This window comes from Camelina sativa, chromosome 17 (assembly GCF_000633955.1).
Source record: "Camelina sativa cultivar DH55 chromosome 17, Cs, whole genome shotgun sequence".
Taxonomy (NCBI): Eukaryota; Viridiplantae; Streptophyta; class Magnoliopsida; order Brassicales; family Brassicaceae; genus Camelina; species Camelina sativa.
This window is the reverse complement of record NC_025701.1, coordinates 20734832-20749080: the sequence shown is the minus strand read 5'-3', so window position 1 is coordinate 20749080 and position 14249 is coordinate 20734832. Positions and strand designations below refer to the sequence as shown.

The 14249-nt window shown below is 41.3% G+C and overlaps 1 pseudogene; it reads left to right on the top strand.

Annotated features, from left to right (window-relative positions):
• LOC104759672 overlaps positions 3943-14249 on the top strand; it is a 23476-nt pseudogene continuing 13169 nt past the window's right edge.

Sequence of the window (14249 nt, the reverse complement as noted above, 5' to 3'; positions counted from 1 at the left end):
GAGGTGCAACACCATCCAGCACCTGTATACAAATCCCCTGCTTTCCAAGATCCATCTATGAAGCATTGGTATCCCGAAAAAACCAAAGGAAGGGCGGTTGTAGCCACCCTAGCTGGTATCTCCGAAACTACTGGAATAGTGGGATAGGTCACTAGATCGTCCTCGACCTGAGCCTGCTGCCATGCTGCAGCTTCTCCCTCTGCTACCCTAACAATATCCTCCGGCCGCTCCACAATATTGTCAAAAACACGTGCATTCCTTGCTTTCCAAATAAACCACATAAGCCAAGGGAACGCCGCAACATGGGCCCTTGGATTCTGCTGCCCTAAAAAGTGATCAACATTTGCATATACTGATTCCGTCGGGAAGGAATTAGGACCCACCGGTACATGTGCTAGAGCCCAAACCTGACGGGCCGGAGGACACACAAAGATTGCGTGATTTATTGTCTCCAAATCCGCGCCACATCGTACGCACCGTAAATCGCAAGCAATATCCTGTCGTCCAAAATTTGCCGAAACCAAAATACACCCAGATAAGACCTGCCACATAAAATGTTGGATCTTAGGTGGGCAACGAGCCCTCCACACGCTAGCCAGTAGGGGGGTAATTTCCGGGCCAGAGCCAGTGGCCGCAAAAGTCCAAACCACGTCATGACGTGCAGTGTGATAGCCAGATTTGACTGTATACATCCCAGTTTTCGTGAAATGCCAACCGAAAGGATCATCCTTTTGGTTACCACCCAAAAGTATAGCCCTTATCAATGCAACATCAAGTGGATCAAAATGCTCATTAAGCACATCCATACGCCAAGTATTAGTTTGTCGATCGATTAATTGATTCATTTGAAGAGAAGGGTCCTTTAACGGACCCTTACTTAAAGCTGGTCTCGGGAATTGAGCTGGTACCCAAGGGTCAGACCATATAGAAATGGTGTCCCCAGAGCCAACCCGTTTAATAAGCCCTTTATTAACCAGAGAGCGAGCAGAACATATACTCCTCCACCTATAGGAGGGAGAGTATGACCTAATCGGATCCAAAGGATGCGTATTCCTATAATACCTACTTTTAAAAACCCTGGCAAACAGCGACTCTGGAACGTCTATCAGATACCATAGTTGCTTGGCCAGTAATGCCGAATTAAAGTCATCCACATTCCTAAAGCCAAGACCACCCAACTATTTACTAACAGATAATTTCTCCCAGGCAAGCCAATGCATGCCCCCTGTCTGACCACTGGTACTCCACCAAAAATTTGCCACTACACTGGTAAGCTTGGATGTTATTGTTTTTGGTAAACGAAAACAAGACATCACAAAAGTTGGAACAGCAGTAGCAACAGATTTAATCATCACTTCCCGTCCCCCTTTTGAAAGCAAATTTGCCGTCCAACCATTCGTCCGACTCTGAATCCGCTCCCGAACAAAGGAGAAAACCTTGGGCTTAGCCCCACCCAAACTCTCAGGTAAACCTAGATATGATCCCATACCACCCAAGGTAGTAATTCCGAGAACGTCCTGGAGCTTGGTTTTTGTCTGCTCATCAATCTTGTGCCCAAACTGTACCGAGGATTTCGTAAAATTAATTTGTTGACCCGAGACAGACTCATAGTGTTTTAGAATATCTAAAATAACTCGACATTGTCCTCTGTCCGCCTTACAGAAGAAAAGACTATCATCGGCAAACAACAAGTGCGTAATAGGCGGGCATTTATTTGTCACTTTGATCCCAGTAATAAGTTTATCCCTCTCTGCTTTCCGTATATTAGCAATTAAAGCTTCTGTGCATAAGATAAACAAATAAGGAGACAAAGGATCACCTTTTCGCAACCCCCTCTGTGGAACAATCAAACCATTCGGCTGGCCATTAAGAAGAACCCTATACTCTACCGAAGTGACACAAAACATTATCCAGGAAACCCATGACTCTGCAAACCCAACTTCTGTAACAAAGCTGCCACAAAATCTCACTCCACCCTATCATATGCCTTTCTCATGTCTGTTTTGATGGCCATAAATTTTCCTTTACAAGACGGGTTTGTGCGCAAGCCATGAAACATCTCTTGAGCTATAAGGATGTTATCTGAGATCAGCCGACCTGGTACGAAAGCCGATTGAGTCTCAGAGATAAGACCAGGTAAAACCCTCTTAAGTCGCTGACACAAAATCTTTGAAATGATTTTATATCCAACGTTACACAGACTAATCAGACGCAATTCTGCCATTCTAGTTGGCTTGGCCACCTTTGGAATAAGGCAAATATGGGTTCGATTTAGGCTCTTGTCAAAAACTCCCTCCACCAAAAATCTATTAACCAAATCTACAAGGTCCGTCTTAACTATACCCCATGCTTTTTGGAAAAACAAAGCTGTCATCCCGTCTGGGCCAGGGGCTTTATCCGGGTGCATCATAAATAAAGCAGACTTGACCTCAGCCTCCGTAGCGGGTCTTGTCAGCCGCTCATTATCCTCAGCTGTAATAACCGTATTGACCTCCCTCAGGACCTCCTCAAAATTGACCGGGTTTGTTGAAGTAAACAAATCCTCAAAATAAGATACCGCCGTATTACATATATCCACATCCTCAGTTGACCAGATGTCATCCTTATTAAACAAACCCGTGATCCGATTACGAGCCCGTCGCTGCAGCTTCTCTCTGTGAACTACGTGAACGTGGTAAAGAAATTTTTTATAAAATGTTACAATTTATGGCAATATATATTTTTGTGTGTTTTAAAAATCAAATTTATATTTATGGTTTGTCGAGTAACTAAAACAATTTCGCATAATCTAATAATCACTCATTTAAATATATTATGATTTTTTTTAAATACTAAGTTTATTTATAATGATAAATGTTATTGTCTCATTCCTTTTTAATAGCACATAAATGAATATACAATTAAAACGTATATTCCTATTCGGTTATCAACATTTTCATTTTTAATAAATAATCACACTAAATATTGAGATTGATAAGTTTACATACTTAGATATATATAAATAATCACACATCATGATATCTCCTAATTTGTTTTCAATTTAATATTTATTTATGAATATATATAAATATATATTTATTGGGAATTAAGTTTCTTTTAATGAGTTAGAGATATTTTAGGGGTAATATATTTCTTTTTATAATCCATTTTAATAACTATTGAAAGCTTGTTATTTAAATTATTATCGTAATAATACTAATATAAAAAATAAAATTTTGTTTTTATATGGTTATGTTAATAAGTTATATGTTTAATAATTTATATGTTCTTTATTTTTATTAAATTTATATTAATTGATATGTTTTAATAGTCTTTTTAGAATATTTTACTTATATTGATTTTAAGAAATCAATATTTATATTAATTTTAAGTAATAAATATAATTTTGACTTGTATATTGGTAAGTAAATTTTAGTGAAATTTTGCCTTTCCATTAAATTTGTGTGAGAAATGATGACATATCTAATTATTATTCAGTTAATTGTTTTTAAAATAAATACAATGGCATAGAACTGTAATTAATTAGAAAATTTAAGGGCATTTGCTAAAAAGTGTTTTTAGCTCTCTGCCGGCGACACATCAGCTTTTTCTCAAATGTGCTTCTCTATTAATATATAGGGGATTATACTATATTTTATTATTTATTTTTTAACTGAGAAACTTTTGTGCGAAACCTCCAATGCACATGCCCTAATTATCCCTAATTAAAACACTACAATTAAAAATTGTAATTAACTACCCCTTGAATGAGGGTAAACCGGTAAATTGCATAGAAATATGCATTTTTTATTATTTTAATTTTAAAAATTTGAAAGTGTTTTGAAGAACATACAAATTAATTTGTGAACGTGTGGACCCTGAGACGAGACTCAAGCGTGTGGGAGAATCCGACCAGGTTCGAGCTAGAGAGGTTTTTGGGGAAAGAAATTAAACGGACGTGAGATGGTGAGAGGTAGAAATTATGAGCTTACACCATTAGGAGCCGGAAGGAGAATTGGCCCGGGATTTGCCATTGGCTGTGAAAACAGTGCCTCTTATGCTTGCTTCTCTTCTCTATCCCTTTAATTGGATGCTTCCAAATGTTATCACTTCTGAGGATTTGGACATAGACGAGAGCTTCGGTTTCACATTGCATAAAAACAATCTGTTACATACATGTCATTCCCGTTCAAAAACTCTTGAAGTTAGCAAGGTCTGGGTTTCCGATAGCTTCTTCGGTAGCTACGATTCAAAAAATTCTAGTGTGTTTCAAGAGTTGATGACTGGTGTCATGGATGAGAAGAAACAAAGAAGAGTTTTAAGGACTGAACTTTTCTGTATTATTTTCCACACCTTGTCAATTACAGAGAGGCTATATTTATACATAAAGAAGAACATTCTAGACTTGTTTGACTAGCCTAAAGATCCGCTGATAAGTGTCGATCATCTACTCATCCTCTAATGATAGGAGAGAATCATAATGGTTAGATAGTAAAGGCTCACAGCCTACTCCAGCTGGTGCTTTTGTCACTTTCTTAGCCTCCTTCCTCTGTTTCATTGTTTTATCTTCTAGTTGCAGAGCGGGAAGGACTTGTTGGACTGATGGACCTCCTTTGAATGTTGGGCCTGTGATGTTTTGGTTTGAGCCCAAAACATTTGGTTGTTGTAGACTATCATTCCCCCGCAAACTGATGGTGGGAGACTTACCAACACTCAGTTTGTAACGTAGGTGCTAGAAAGCTGGTCGAGGCAAAGACTTAGTAAATATGTCTGCAAGTTTTAAAGCAGCAGGGACATGTTGGATTTCAAGAAGACCAAGTGCTACTTTCTCTCGAACATAGTGGTAGTCGACTTCAATGTGTTTTGAGCGATTATGAACACATGATTAGCGGAGAGATGCACTGCAGAGAGATTATCATACCGTAAAACTGCAGGTCTAGTTTGAACAATTCCCAAGTCTCTGAGAACAAAGGATATCCAAGTTAATTCCGATGCAGCCGTGGCAAGAGCTCTGTATTCAGCTTCTGGTGAAGACCGAGAGACTGTTGGTTGCCTTTTTGCAGACCAAGAGATTATATTTGAGCCCAGAAGAGCACAAAAACCAGTTGTAGATCGTCGTGTCTCCTGACAACCAACATAGTCACTATCACTATAAGAAACCAATGGCAAATCATCACTGTAGGATACCACGGACAAGTCACTGTTTTTATACATGTGTAGACCCATTTTAGATGTCCCTCTGATATATTGTAGAATCCTCTTTAACAAATGAAAATAAGATTCGGTTGGAGCATGCATACGCTGACAGATAAAATTCATTGCAAACTGAATATCTGGACGTGTGAGTGTCAGATATTGGAGTTTACCTGCAAGACTGCGAAAGTAGCTTGGCTCAGAGAACAAACGTTTGTCTTTAAACACCTTATCCAGTTGAAGAGGAAGTGGTGTGTGAACCAGATTGCAGGTTGACATACTCGCATGATGAAGGATCTCCTCAGCATACTTAGACTGGCTGAGAAACAAACTGTTTGAGAAAGACTGAGCCTGAATCCCTAAGAAGTAATGAAGATTGCCCAAATCTTTCATAGAGAACCGTTTATTGAGTTCTGCAATTAATGACTTGAATAGTGCAGGATTGGAGCCAGTAAGCAGAATGTCATCCACATATAACAAGAGGACCATATTATCACCATTATGATGGTAGACAAAGAGAGAAGGATCTGCCTTACTGCACACGAAGCCATATTCAAGAAGGAAGTTGCTGAACTTATCAAACCAAGCTCGTGGAGCTTGCTTGAGCCCATAAAGGGCTTTCTTTAGAGAGCAAACATGATCCGGTTTAGCAGCATCTTCAAATCCCGGCGGCTGAATCATGAAAACCTCCTCCTGTAAATCAATGGGTAAGAAAGCATTTTTAACATCTAATTGAGTAATGCGCCAACTTTTAGAGGTAGCCACTGCAAGTACAATGCGAATGGTTGATGTTCGAACAACAGGAATGTAAGTCTCATTAAAGTCTACCCCGTCTTCCTGATTAAAACCCTTGGCAACCAATCTAGCTTTGAGCTTGTTGAGGGAACCATCAGCATTTAGTTTCACAGTGAACAGCCAGCGACAACCAAGAATATTCATATAAACATTAGCGGGAGTCAAGATCCATGTATGATTCTTATAAATGGAATCAAATTCATCCAACATAGCTTGACGCCAACCAGGGTGTGCTAGTGCCTCAGCGACTGTTTGAGGTAAAGATGGCAGAGTTTTGCTTGCAATAAGAACATACTTGGGATTTGGTTTACGAATCCCATGCTTAGATCTGGTAATCATCGGGTGAGCACCGTCTTCACAACCTTCTCCAGCTGGTTGATCTGGACTAACTTTAGGTGTTGCTACAAGACATTCAAGAACATCCTATGTTGCTAATACTCTGTTGTCTTCAAGGGAAACCTGTAACTCATGGCGAACTGATATGTCTGCAGGCATTAGATCTTCTTGAGGATACTCAAAAAATTGTGTGGGAACTGACGGAAGTAGATGTGGAATGAAAGAAGAATCTGTAGCTTGTTGCCAGGCTTGTAACAAACCAATGTTATGTTGTGTCACCAGATGTTTGTATTGATTTTCAAACGGGAAGCACTGCTCATCAAAGATCACATGGCGTGAGATAGAAACTCTTCCAATGGGTGGATAGAGACACCGATAACCCTTATATTGTGGATGATAGCCAAGAAAAACGCATTGAAGTGTCTTGGCTCAAATTTGTGTTGAGCATATGGTCTAAGACACGGATAACAAGCTGAACAAAAGATTCTTAAAAATGAGTAGTCTGGTTGCTTGTTATATAACACCTCTGTTGGACTTTTCTGATTTAATGAATCATATTGCTGATGAAGTTTGCAGAGTAGAATGCTTCAACCCAAAAACGGAGAGGTGTTTTACTTTGAAATAACATAGAAAGACTGATATATCTATATTTTGTCTCTGCCAAGCATGTATTTGCCATGCATTTAGTTAGGATAACTAGTTGTTTCGCATAAATTTCTAGTCTCTTTTGTACACTTTGCATAGTTCTTGCATCATTCTTGCATACATTGTGCATTTCGGAGTATTTCAGGTATCTAGGAGATGTTGGGAACACATTGTTCGAGTCGCCGTTCGACGTCGTTCGAGTCACCCACTCGAGCAACACCTTGACCGTCGATCGAGTCGTCACCCACTCGAGCAACACCTTGACCGTCGATCGAGTCGTCACTCACTCAAGCAACACCTTGACCGCCAGTCAAGTCTCCGTTCGAGTCGTCCTTCGAGCCACCGGTAGGGGGATTCAGCTTTCGATGTCTTCATCAAAGTTGTAGAGAATTGAGTCATATTTCCAATTCCGTTTATTTCAAGCCAATCGGATGTGTGGTTCAAAAGTTATCATCGTTTTAGTCGAAGCGTATACATCCAGCTCGAATCGCCACCCGTCGACTCGACCCTCCAGCTCGAGTCGCCACCCGTCGGCTCGACCCTCCTCCACTCGAGCCAACACCATCACCCACTCGAGCCACTACTCGTTCGCACATGTCAGGAAGACGTTCCGTCTTACACGCTTCAGGAGATGCCCAAACCGACTCTTCATTTTGTCGTTTTAAGTTTTAGGGATTTACATGTTTTTACTATAAATACGTTTTTTTAAGTCTTGGCGGACATCATCTTATCTTTTATCTCATTTTGTTCTGAAGGTTTTACCTAGCCTCCAAAAACCGTTCTCAGACTTTGTATCCAGATATCTTTTAATACATTGATTATTTGCATTTGATTTCTTCTACAAGCTTGTTCATCTCATTTTTACCTATCTAAGAATGCTTGTTTCAATGTTTTCTGAGTTTGTATCTTTGGTGATGATTTCCGGATCTGAGTAGTGTGTTAGTTCTTGAGGATGGGATAGATTAAGTGGAGGATCTTAGGATGTAGAGTGTTTAAGCTTTGGTTGTATGATTCCCTTCTGGACTAGAGTTAGAAGTACTAGTTTCTCTCTGATCAATTGGGACTAGGTTCGAGACATTTCCACACCCAAAAGGCGTTTGATGAAATGTCTGACCAACTAGTGCCAGAGACTTACGTTCCTAGCCTAAGAGATTAGTTGTCTAGGATGTTTGTTGACGTGAATGAACTTGTTTGTCATGCCTGCTCGACCATGTTTCTCTAGCGAGAGCTAGGTATGGAAGTGGTTGAGTCTGAGTAGCTTTTATCAAGAGATTGGATTAGCTAAGTTGTAATGTTCATTGTTTAGGGATAGTTTGCTTGTGGTATGTTAAACACTCTGTAGACTAGGATACTCCACCGTCATCAATTATTCACATCCTTAGGACCTTTATCTTTTTGATTGATATTACATTCCCGAGACTGTTTCATTTGTTCATGCTTAGAATCGTTTTCGGTTTCACTTATTCTTGCTTGCTTCTTGTCAAACATTTTCGTTTCTGTTTCTGTGACTCATTTCCGTTTTGTATTTTGACCATTCTAGGATTGTTAGAAAAACACTCTTTTTGAATTGGCTTAACTTGTGACTTCTTGATTGCATCTTGATTGCTAGCAACATCCCATTTGGATTGACACCTTAAGTACTACAACTACATAAGGTTAATTGAACCTGCTAGGACACATAAAAATCCTAGTATCAATTTGGCGCCGTTGCCATTTGGGATTCGTTTTGCTACATTTAAGATTTCAAGTTTTGCAAGATTAAGTTCCGTTACACTTATCATTCTGAGTCCTGACTTGCTTTGGTTTTCTGCTTGTTTGTTTTACATCTCAGGTACCTGTTGATTGCAACCTTGCATGCACACCAGATCAAGAGGGCATCAGAATCTCATTCCTGTGATCGACGAAATCAATCGGTTGCAACACCCACGATAAGCTCGTCAACCCACTGATCATCCCGCACAAGTCACTATGGAACAACAGAATGAACCACATCAGGGACCGCGAAACATTGGTGTTGGGGATGCACCAAACACTCATACTCAGCATGCTGGAATCGTCCCTCCCGCCGTGCAGAACAACAACTTCGAGATTAAAAGTGGTCTGATCACCATGATCCATGGAAACAAGTTTCACGGGTTTNTTTAATGAATCATATTGCTGATGAAGTTTGCAGAGTAGAATGCTTCAACCCAAAAACGGAGAGGTGTTTTACTTTGAAATAACATAGAAAGACTGATATATCTATATTTTGTCTCTGCCAAGCATGTATTTGCCATGCATTTAGTTAGGATAACTAGTTGTTTCGCATAAATTTCTAGTCTCTTTTGTACACTTTGCATAGTTCTTGCATCATTCTTGCATACATTGTGCATTTCGGAGTATTTCAGGTATCTAGGAGATGTTGGGAACACATTGTTCGAGTCGCCGTTCGACGTCGTTCGAGTCACCCACTCGAGCAACACCTTGACCGTCGATCGAGTCGTCACCCACTCGAGCAACACCTTGACCGTCGATCGAGTCGTCACTCACTCAAGCAACACCTTGACCGCCAGTCAAGTCTCCGTTCGAGTCGTCCTTCGAGCCACCGGTAGGGGGATTCAGCTTTCGATGTCTTCATCAAAGTTGTAGAGAATTGAGTCATATTTCCAATTCCGTTTATTTCAAGCCAATCGGATGTGTGGTTCAAAAGTTATCATCGTTTTAGTCGAAGCGTATACATCCAGCTCGAATCGCCACCCGTCGACTCGACCCTCCAGCTCGAGTCGCCACCCGTCGGCTCGACCCTCCTCCACTCGAGCCAACACCATCACCCACTCGAGCCACTACTCGTTCGCACATGTCAGGAAGACGTTCCGTCTTACACGCTTCAGGAGATGCCCAAACCGACTCTTCATTTTGTCGTTTTAAGTTTTAGGGATTTACATGTTTTTACTATAAATACGTTTTTTTAAGTCTTGGCGGACATCATCTTATCTTTTATCTCATTTTGTTCTGAAGGTTTTACCTAGCCTCCAAAAACCGTTCTCAGACTTTGTATCCAGATATCTTTTAATACATTGATTATTTGCATTTGATTTCTTCTACAAGCTTGTTCATCTCATTTTTACCTATCTAAGAATGCTTGTTTCAATGTTTTCTGAGTTTGTATCTTTGGTGATGATTTCCGGATCTGAGTAGTGTGTTAGTTCTTGAGGATGGGATAGATTAAGTGGAGGATCTTAGGATGTAGAGTGTTTAAGCTTTGGTTGTATGATTCCCTTCTGGACTAGAGTTAGAAGTACTAGTTTCTCTCTGATCAATTGGGACTAGGTTCGAGACATTTCCACACCCAAAAAGTGTTTGATGAAATGTCTGACCAACTAGTGCTAGAGACTTACATTCCTAGCCTAAGAGATTAGTTGTCTAGGATGTTTGTTGACGTGAATGAACTTGTTTGTCATGCCTGCTCGACCATGTTTCTCTAGCGAGAGCTAGGTATGGAAGTGGTTGAGTCTGAGTAGCTTTTGTCAAGAGATTGGATTAGCTAAGTTGTAATGTTCATTGTTTAGGGATAGTTTGCTTGTGGTATGTTAAACACTCTATAGACTAGGATACTCCACCGACAACAATTATTCCCATCCTTAGGACTTTTATATTTTTAATTGATATTACATTCCCGAGACTGTTTCACTTTCATTTGTTCATGCTTAGAATCGTTTTCGGTTTCACTTATTCTTGCTTGCTTCTTGTCAAACATTTTCGTTTCTGTTTCTGTGACTCATTTCCGTTTTGTATTTTGACCATTCTAGGATTGTTAGAAAAACACTCTTTTTGAATTGGCTTAACTTGTGACTTCTTGATTGCATCTTGATTGCTAGCAACATCCCATTTGGATTGACACCTTAAGTACTACAACTACATAAGGTTAATTGAACCTGCTAGGACACATAAAAATCCTAGTATCAATTTGGCGCCGTTGCCATTTGGGATTCGTTTTGCTACATTTAAGATTTCAAGTTTTGCAAGATTAAGTTCCGTTACACTTATCATTCTGAGTCCTGACTTGCTTTGGTTTTCTGCTTGTTTGTTTTACATCTCAGGTACCTGTTGATTGCAACCTTGCATGCACACCAGATCAAGAGGGCATCAGAATCTCATTCCTGTGATCGACGAAATCAATCGGTTGCAACACCCACGACAAGCTCGTCAACCCACTGATCATCCCGCACAAGTCACTATGGAACAACAGAATGAACCACATCAGGGACCGCGAAACATTGGTGTTGGGGATGCACCAAACACTCATACTCAGCATGCTGGAATCGTCCCTCCCGCCGTGCAGAACAACAACTTCGAGATTAAAAGTGGTCTGATCACCATGATCCATGGAAACAAGTTTCACGGGTTTCCTATGGAGGATCCACTCGACCACTTGGACGAGTTCGACCGTCTTTGTAGTCTCACCAAGATCAACGGCATGAGTGAGGATGGTTACAAGTTGCGCCTCTTCCCTTTCTCCCTGGGAGACAAGGCTCATCAATGGGAGAAAAACCTTCCCACGGGATCAATCACCACCTCGGATGGTTGCAAGAAAGCATTCTTGGCCAAGTTTTTCTCCAACTCCAGAACAGCACGTCTCAGGAATGAGATTTTCAGCTTCACTCAGAAGAGCTCAGAATCATTCTATGAAGCATGGGAGCGTTTCAAGGGTTACCATAGCCAGTGTCCACACCATGGTTTCAGCAACAAGTCACTACTGAGCATTCTATACCGTGGTGTACTTCCAAAAATCCGCATGCTGCTTGACACTGCTTCTAACAGTAATTTCCTGAACAAAGACGTTGATGAAGGATGGCAATTGGTTGAGAATCTCGCCCAGTCAGACGGCAACTACAATGAGGACTATGACCACACAGTTTGCGGCGATGCTGGATCTGAGGAGAAGTACAAGAAAGACCTCCAGAATGTCAATGAGAAGCTTGACCGTATCTTGCTAAGCCAGCAGAGGAGCGTCCACTTTGTATCTGAGGATGACCCTTTCCAAGTTCCAGATGGGGAGGGCGAGCAGACTGAGGATATCAACTATGTTCAGAATCAGGGTGGATACAACAAAGGTTACAATCCCTACAAGACGAACCCCAATTTGTCTTACCAAAGTACCAATGTTGCTAATCCACAAGTCAGGTGTACCCGCCTCAACAACAACAGCAAGGTCAACAAAAACATTTTGTGCCTTACAATCCGGGATTCGCTCCAAAGCAACAGTTCCAGCAGGGTTACCAAGCTCCCTCAGGACCACCACCAGGATTTCCATCTCAACAAGTTCAGCCTAATCAAGCTCCTGACCAAGAAATGAAGCACATGATGCAATAACTTCTTTAGGGTCAAGCTAGTGGTTCTATGGATACTGCAAAGAAATTTGCTGAACTCAGTCAGCGGATGGAATGTTCTTACAATGATTTGAATGTCAAGTTTGAAGCTCTGAACTCGAAGCTGAAGTATATGGAAGGCAAGACTGCTTCTACCCCAACACCTGGCCAACTACCTGGAAAAGCAGTTCAAAACCCCAAGGACTATGCTACTATCCATGATATCACCACCCAAGCTGTAGATGTACGGCTCACTGAGGACAATGAGAGTTTAGATGGGGAGGATTTTCTTCAAGATGAAGTTCAGATAAAGGATCCCGTCAAGGTGCTCAAGGATCCAATTGAGTCATCCAAGCAATCTGATCCTCAAGCTACTAAAGAACACGCTGCTCCCAAGGATAAACCTGTGAGATTCATTCCTCCACCATACAAGCCACCTTTACCATTTCTAGTGAGGTTTAAGAAACAGCTTACTAAGAAGTATAAAGCTCTGTTCGAAAAACAAGTCAAGGAGATTGAATTGAGGATGCCATTGCTGGATGCATTCGCACTTGTTCCTCACTACCAGAAATTCCTCAACGACTTAGTGATGGAGAGATCAAAAGAAGTTCAAGGCATGTCGGTACTAAGTCTTGAGTGCAGTGCAATCATTCAGAAGAAGATTGTACCCAAGAAGCTCAAAGATCCTGGATCATTCACTCTACCTTGCTCCCTTGGACCTATGTCTTTTGAAAGGTGTCTATGTGATCTTGGCGCTTCAGTCNCCTTTCTCCCTGGGAGACAAGGCTCATCAATGGGAGAAAAACCTTCCCACGGGATCAATCACCACCTCGGATGGTTGCAAGAAAGCATTCTTGGCCAAGTTTTTCTCCAACTCCAGAACAGCACGTCTCAGGAATGAGATTTTCAGCTTCACTCAGAAGAGCTCAGAATCATTCTATGAAGCATGGGAGCGTTTCAAGGGTTACCATAGCCAGTGTCCACACCATGGTTTCAGCAACAAGTCACTACTGAGCATTCTATACCGTGGTGTACTTCCAAAAATCCGCATGCTGCTTGACACTGCTTCTAACAGTAATTTCCTGAACAAAGACGTTGATGAAGGATGGCAATTGGTTGAGAATCTCGCCCAGTCAGACGGCAACTACAATGAGGACTATGACCACACAGTTTGCGGCGATGCTGGATCTGAGGAGAAGTACAAGAAAGACCTCCAGAATGTCAATGAGAAGCTTGACCGTATCTTGCTAAGCCAGCAGAGGAGCGTCCACTTTGTATCTGAGGATGACCCTTTCCAAGTTCCAGATGGGGAGGGCGAGCAGACTGAGGATATCAACTATGTTCAGAATCAGGGTGGATACAACAAAGGTTACAATCCCTACAAGACGAACCCCAATTTGTCTTACCAAAGTACCAATGTTGCTAATCCACAAGTCAGGTGTACCCGCCTCAACAACAACAGCAAGGTCAACAAAAACATTTTGTGCCTTACAATCCGGGATTCGCTCCAAAGCAACAGTTCCAGCAGGGTTACCAAGCTCCCTCAGGACCACCACCAGGATTTCCATCTCAACAAGTTCAGCCTAATCAAGCTCCTGACCAAGAAATGAAGCACATGATGCAATAACTTCTTTAGGGTCAAGCTAGTGGTTCTATGGATACTGCAAAGAAATTTGCTGAACTCAGTCAGCGGATGGAATGTTCTTACAATGATTTGAATGTCAAGTTTGAAGCTCTGAACTCGAAGCTGAAGTATATGGAAGGCAAGACTGCTTCTACCCCAACACCTGGCCAACTACCTGGAAAAGCAGTTCAAAACCCCAAGGACTATGCTACTATCCATGATATCACCACCCAAGCTGTAGATGTACGACTCACTGAGGACAATGAGAGTTTAGATGGGGAGGATTTTCTTCAAGATGAAGTTCAGATAAAGGATCCCGTCAAGGTGCT